General features: G+C 48.7%; 1 long non-coding RNA gene across 1 annotated transcript; it reads left to right on the forward strand.

Moving 5' to 3' along the window:
* Nucleotides 1-6,279: 6,279 nt before the first annotated feature.
* Nucleotides 6,280-7,403, forward strand: LOC115250712 (uncharacterized). Its single transcript, XR_003889280.1, has 3 exons — nt 6,280-6,355; nt 6,656-6,799; nt 6,984-7,403. It is a non-coding gene; the product is annotated as an uncharacterized lncRNA (long non-coding RNA).

The following is a 7,403-nucleotide window of genomic DNA, read 5'->3' on the forward strand; positions in this document are numbered from 1 at the left end:
TTCCAAACTCAGAATATAAAAACAGCCATTTAAAAGGTGGCAGGTCCTTTGTCTCCTCACAGCAGCCCCCCCCCCCCCTTCTTTTAAATCATTCAAGATGCAGCAGAGGTCTAAATTTAGCCCGTATGGCGACGGTGACGCTCCCCTCAACCCCTGCAGACTTAAGCGCTGCCAACCAGGTTCTTGCTACCGTCCTAGAAACAGGAAGTTGCTTCAGTGGCTTCTCCACCATCTGCAGCACGCAGATGCTATAAAAAGCCAACAGAAATGGGCCGATCACCAAATCTACAGGTGACTAACGCCTGCTAAAGATGCTTATGGCGTATCACTGATGTTTAGTTCCACACGTAAGCGTTTATTTGCCCGTTAACTGTTGATAAAGGCTGCTGAAGAGAGAGATGTGTCATTTTTGGAGCGGCGTGATAACTAATGGCCGCTAAAGGTAAAAAAATCAAAAAGCTGTTGGCTGACAGAGGCGTCATCTCCGGCCTCGACCCCAAGTCAGTCTCGCCCTAAGGAGGATGCTAGCTTAACTAGCAACCCACTCGATGTTGCCATCTTGGAAACGGGTTTATTGGAAATCGGAAACCCCAGGGATCCAATTTGCCAGCCTGGACCACGTCTTCAGCAGGCAGGCGCTCATCAGAGCTCCGTCCATCCGCTCACCCCCTGAGGTCGGAGCACAGGCCCCCTAAATAGGGCTCCTACCTGCGGCCATTCCAGCATCGGGCGCCTCTAAATAAGGCCGGGTGTATCCCGAATCTGCATCTGGATTGTCGGCTCGGCCCCCAGGTGGAAACTTTGCACTGCGGGCTTAACGGTGTCATTCCTGACGTTCCCATCTTATACGGTGGCTTGGTTTTCTCATTCATCACATGATCGCTGCACCTGCTGCTCATGCTAATGAATATCTCATTATATGGCTGAGGTTCTAACGTACCATGAGCTGCGTTCCCAATTGCCCTTTGGGAAGTTAAATAAAAACGGAGCTGCGCTGCTGTGAGTGATGTATTTACTTGGTAAACGCCCAGAGTTGCAGAGGAAAATGAGCAAAGGTGGAGTCGAAGCTAATTAATCGGCTTGTTTGTTGATCGGCAATCGTCCTTCCTTCCTAGCGAGAGGGGCCCGCCGACCATTTTGAGGGTTGCTGCAGTTCTGGAAGAACCGAGTCAGAAACTCCCACCAACAGCCACCGCGGAACACAGGGGAGGTTGCGCAACCTTGACTACACACCTCAAAACACGCAGACAAAAAAAAGGAAACATGACCCAGATCTTCGCCTCTGACTCCAAACGTGAGTCACCTCAAATGTTTGCTGGCGCCGGCTGGAAACAGCTAAACGGGTACACGCCGCTGGCTCACCGCCCACGTGCAGAACCCCCGGGGAACAAGTCCACGGGCCAGTTTGTTGACGTTGCATTAAAACCAGAAGGCATATTTAGCCGGCTGGCTGTCAGCGTCTCACCTCCAGGGAACTCGTCTAAACAAACCTGCCCTTATTTTTGAGATCACGTGACGCCGCTGCTACCTGTCGCTCTCCCCATTTCCTGAAGGGGACGAGCTTTTAGATTGGTGCTGATCGCGTCAGTTCTGATGGCATTATACACACCTCTGATGAAATGGCCGCTAGATAAGAGCTGGAGGAGGGTTTGATGAAGGCAAGAGGGAGACAATGTGAGTTTGGTGGGCGGGGATGAAATTAGCATTTTAGCGCAAAAAATACGACGTTTCCATCTCCTTCGCGAAAGGTTTTGAAGCTCTCTCTGGAATGTTTCGAGGGATTTCTTTGATGAAAACTCGAAACGTGGACTGTGAGAAGCGCGTAGGAGACGGCAAAGGTCAAGGGTCGCGCCTCTCCCGTTTTTATTCCAGTCGGAACTGAACTCGGCACAAAATTCTGCTCCACCAATAACTGGGAAAATATTTGAACAATAAGATGAGGTAGCTGCGAAAGTTTGTTTTCACACACACACACACACACACACACACACACACACACACACACACACACATACACGGTGGCTGATGTAATCACACACATGCACTGGCAGATGCCATGTCGGATGGCAAGAGCCGAGATTCCGCAGATATGTCGGTTAATGAGTAAGCCGGCTATTTGAGGTTGTTTGCTGCTCATGGGCTGGAAAATCGATACGATGGAAACGCATCGGTGCAGGAAGAGGACGATGTGCTGAGTTCCTGCAAGGCTCTCTGGGAAAAATAAACGTGGTATTTTAAAGGCAGTAGTGCAGCAGAGCTGAGGGACATCCCAAAAGAGGCTCAGTCGTGAACTGTGCACTTTGGGGAGCCAGAATTAGCAACACAAGCTTAATATCGCCCCATGCTAACAGCACAGCGGCGGGAATTAGCGAGCTGGCCCATCGTGTGAGTTACATCCCGGCTCCTTTAAGCCGCCCCAGGATGAAAATAATAGCCGTTTGTGTGGCGTCGGATACATGACGTGATCCGTCATGCCAGTTCATGCTAGGACTTTGTTGTTTAGCTTTAGTCGGCGTGCGTTTGTTATCGCCGAAGACCAGGGACTGGATCCGATCTGTGGCCGCTGGCGAGGCTAATTTGTTAATGGGAGCGTTAGCCTTGGCTGCTATCATCTGTCTGAAGAGTCCTTTTCATCTGGACGTGTTTAATCTGATCATTAATGATTGATGGATTACAGCTCATCCACTCCTGCTCCCTTTTGAACCCCCCCCCCCACACACACACACATTTACACACAAACGTCCTGGAATGAAAGGATCCCGGTTGGAATCTGATTATACTGAAGTGCTGCTGGGAGAAGGGGGGGGTGGGGAGGTGAGAGTGGGGGTGGGGGGCACAGGCAGTTTTAGCTCCTGGATCCGTGTGATCGCGTACGTACTGATCGAATCTCCAGGAACACATGGTCCCCGGGCAGATACGTTGTGGCTTTTTATGTTCCCAGAACCACCCCCCCCCCCCCCTTTTCTCCGTCTAGAGGCTGAGCATGTGTCTCTTTGCTGGGTGGGGGTGGGGGGGGGGCATATCTATATGTGCTTATTTACAGTAATATAAGAAGGGTCTTGCACAACTCGGGGAGGTGCGGACAGCCGCCAACAACACGGGGGGAGGAAAAGAGAGACGGTTTGGGGTGGGGGGACGGGATGGTGGTGGGGGGGGGGGGCGGGATGGTGGGGGGGGGGGACGGGATGGTGGGGGGGGGCAAAGCGGCTTGAGGGGAAATGAGGAATGTGTGCATTTACAGTGAGAGCCAGCAAAAGTACAAGTTGAGGGGTAAGAGAAAGAAAGGAAGAGAAAGAGAAGGAGGAGGACGGGGATGGTGGGGGTGGGGGGGGGGGGGGTGGGGGGGGGGGGGGGGGGTGAGCACGGCAGCCGGGACAGTAACCCGAGCTTTGTGTTTGCCTGACGTGCCAGTTTCTGGGACAATATGTTTCAGAACCACACGGCCTGAACGCACTGAATCAGCCCTGCTCTTCGATTTCAGGCCGGAGAGTAAACAAGAACGGAAACAAAGATCGTTCTGTGGGAACGTTCTGGACCGCTGTACTCACACCTGGTGGGGGGGGGGCATCGTATTTACCACAACCCTCCACTAGGGGGCGGAAACGTTGCAGTTTAGGGAAGATCTTGTGCGCCTGTTTCAGGGATAGAGAGTTACCCGATGGTGGTTTCCTCCGTCCTGAAGGTCGTCCACAAGGTCGAAAAAGGATGATGTTTGTGCCACTGTCCACGTCTCTGGACTTGTTGGCGTCCATCTGTTCGAGCCTCTGACCTGTCACCGGTCTCGCTTCCACCGACTTCCGGTGCTAAACCCCGCCCCCTTTATGATTTCCGGCGGATGGGCGACGTTATTTTCCCCCTTTGTGGGAAATTGTGGGCTCTGATGGGATTTTGGGGACATGTTTGGGGATGAATCTGGACACATCTGTCGAGCGTTGGGTCTGAGGCTGAGTCAGCCGGACTTTACACCGGTCTGATCTCGCGTCATCACTTCTTTTCTGTCTGGTTCTGCTGTGATTCACAGCAGCCGTCATGTTGACCCGATTAACAAAGTTCAGGATTGACTCCCGATCTGTTCACGCCGCAGCTCGTCGTCTTATCAATTTTGCAAGCTTCGCCTCAGCTGACGCACTTGTTTATTCACCACCAAAAAAGTAAAGTGTTATTTCTGAGACGCTCCAATACGCTCATAAACACACTAAAGACGACCCTAGGAATCAAGTTATTGTTTCAGAAGGTCGTTTTTTTGCCCCCTCCGCAGATTTGTTTCTCAAACCCACTCAGAAACTCAGAGCAGCAGCTGACGAAGCCCAGCAGAGAAACAAGGAATTTGATATTTTGTAATCCCGATCAGCTGAGCGAGCAGATTATCTGGGGGAGTGTGTGTCGCCTTTCTCCTTCGAGGCGTACTTACAGTATCCTATTTTTCTGCGCTGACATGTGTGTGTCTGTGTGTGTGTGTGTGTGTGTGTGTGTGTGTGTGTGTGTGTACATTTCTCACATTTACCCCCTCCCTCACTGTGGTTCCGCCTCTCCCGGACGGTCAGCAGGGCCCAGTCAGGGCTGTTTTTATGGAAGTCTGGCTCAATCCAGTTCACGCTGCCTCTAGAAAACAGCCTGCTCGTCTTACGAGCAGGCTCACCCCCCCCCCCCCCCCCCCCCCCCCTACCTATCCGACAACCCCCGTATTATTTCCTATCCCCCCCTTTTCATGCTCAGGGCCTGTTTTCCTTCTTTGTTTTCGTCGGGTTTTTGGGGGGAAGGAATGAAAGAGAGAAAAAAACAAGCAAACATCTGGAATTGCACAGATGTGCAGATGCACAAATAGGCTGGACTCCAGCGCAGTGGTGGCCCGAGGAAACCTGAGGGACAGGGGCAAACAAAGCAAAACAGGGCACCAGCTGCATGCAGTGGGGCACCAGCGCGCTGGGGGGAACCATCCTGGAATTAAACGTACATCTTCTGGGTAGCGCTGAGCTTATATATGAAGACGTCCCGCGCCTCCTGCCACCAGGGGGCGCTCATACGTACAAGGCGCCCTGACCTCGTCCGCCTGTCCGGACGGTCGGTGCCGAAGACTCCAACAGAGGTTTCGTTTAGTTTGTTGCAAGAATTCGACTTTGCATCCAGTCCCTTCAAAAAGTTGGGAGTTTTCTGGGGGTCAAGCAAACAGGACCAGAGGTGCGTTTCACATCTGCGGCCCAGCGCCCTGCAGCAGCTGCATTAGCATGCACGCACTGTGTGACTGATCTCTCTGAAGGAGGTGCGGAATCTCCCACAGTCCTTTTTTGTGGACCTTTCCCATGGCGGATCCTCCTTTCCGTGTGTTTTGAGATATGTGTGTAGCCCCTCAACAATCTGATTTAGCTGTGACATATGTGCTCTTTGCTGCTGTTTTACAGCCAGATGATGTAGCCATTGACCGCCACATGTGTGGATATAGTGGAGTAAATGTTAAAAACCCATCTGAGGGCCTATTTTGGAGGCTGTTTTCTCCACATTTACATGCTTTCATTGGCTCTCGGGGGTTTCGTTCAAACTGATTGATTGACTGTTTAAAGGATGATTCGAATTGGTGTGATGCGACATACACGGTCGCTCACAAAAGGACGTTAAATCCATGATTTTCACACTCAAGGCGGTCACTCGTCTTGCAGGCAGGCTTGACTTCAAATATTTATGCTGCATTTCAGAGTGCCTATAAATAGACACCGGCTGACGCAATTTAAAAAAAGAAAAAGAAAAGAAAAAGATGTTATTTTTACCCCTGTCAGGTTCACCTGTCTCACGACGAACATATACCCTGGAAGCAAAGAGTGCTTTACTCTGTGCATTCTGATCATGCCCTGCAGACATTAGTAGTCCGCACAACACACCTACTATAAACTGCACACTCTTTAATGTGCCCCGACGGCACAATCCTATTTTTGTACTTTTCTGAGCAGTGAAAATAGCCTCTCCATACGTCTATAACCCAACATAATGTCCGTTAATGCCTTACTAATTTGCTTTCATAAACATATCTGCTGTTGCTGTACATGTAGCACAACAGGATAAGTATAAAACTGCTGTAGGCGAATTATTGTGCTATTAGAATAGTGAATCGCTACAGTTTTACATGCTATGCTATACATTAAACAGGCAAGTTCCTCTTTTTTTTAAAAAAAAAAAACAAACAACCCAACAACACACAACTGATTATATCTTTTCCTGATCTCACAACCACAAGATGTTTTACATTAAAGCGCCATCTGCTGGTCGCATTGGACGAATGTGTGTAATTCCCCCACGCCGCCGGCAGGGGTCAGTGTCACACAGCTCTGGAAGTGTCAGGCTCGGATTAATGGAGGAATATAAGGTAAAATGCATTAATTTTATGGTTACAATTTTTACCTGATGAAAATGAGATTAATGGTTAAACGTATGTGTCTCATTCTTATCTGTTTTTGGTAAATTATAATTGTCGCTGGGAGGTTAAGTATCGAAAGGTTTGTTTGTCTGGACTGTCAATTAAGTAATTATCTCACAAAGCTAGCCAAATACGACGTTGTTTCTATGCATGAAGTGGCTCTGTTTGGTTGTGCGAAGTAGTCTGTGACATGCCCAGGTAGTGAAAGTAACGCTTATTAGATTTAGAAAATGATTCTTTTAACGACAGGTTCTCCGGCTGGCTCTGTCGCTGCTTATTACTGGAGAAATATTAGCCAAAAAAGGCTAAACGTGAGTATGGATGCATCGAAAACATCCCACAGCTACACCAAACAAGCTAGTTATGGACACGGAAAGGACAAATACGTTCCAAGTACGGTTATTTTAATTTATTTTGTAACATTGCATTCCAGGGAACCTTTTCAATGGCCTCAATTGGTTTAGCTGTACGCACGTTCGCAAGTACACCTGGGAAATGGAGTTCTTACCTCTACAACTGTATGGGTGTAAAAGAAATAATTTTGTGTAGTAACCATTAGCTTTCATTTTTTTCCCAGTCAATTATCTAGCAAACAACATAAAATTGGAGGGGAAAAAACCTCCCGCTAGAATTCCCAGGTGACAACTTATTATATCTTGTTTTGTCTGACCACATGCTGGAAACCCAAATACATTCAAGCCTCAGTTTTGTTTTTGTTGTTTTTTGTTGTTTTTTTTAAAAAAGGAATGTGGATTGGAAGATTACATCAAACTCTGCTGTGAAGGAATGTTTTGGCACTTTTAGGGAAAATGAGGATCTCATCTTTGCTGTCAGCTCTCCTCACGTTATGGACAGATGTGAGAACCTCTGTGTGAATTGACTTAAGCGTTAAGTATGCCTCTAGCTTCCTGTCTGACCTGAGTACATTCTTGATTTTATTTTGTGATTTAATTTAACGGAATGTCAATATTTAGATTTTAAAACTGCCATTTCACTA

Source organism: Takifugu rubripes, chromosome 8 (genome assembly GCF_901000725.2).
Source record: "Takifugu rubripes chromosome 8, fTakRub1.2, whole genome shotgun sequence".
NCBI classification, from domain to species: domain Eukaryota; kingdom Metazoa; phylum Chordata; class Actinopteri; order Tetraodontiformes; family Tetraodontidae; genus Takifugu; species Takifugu rubripes.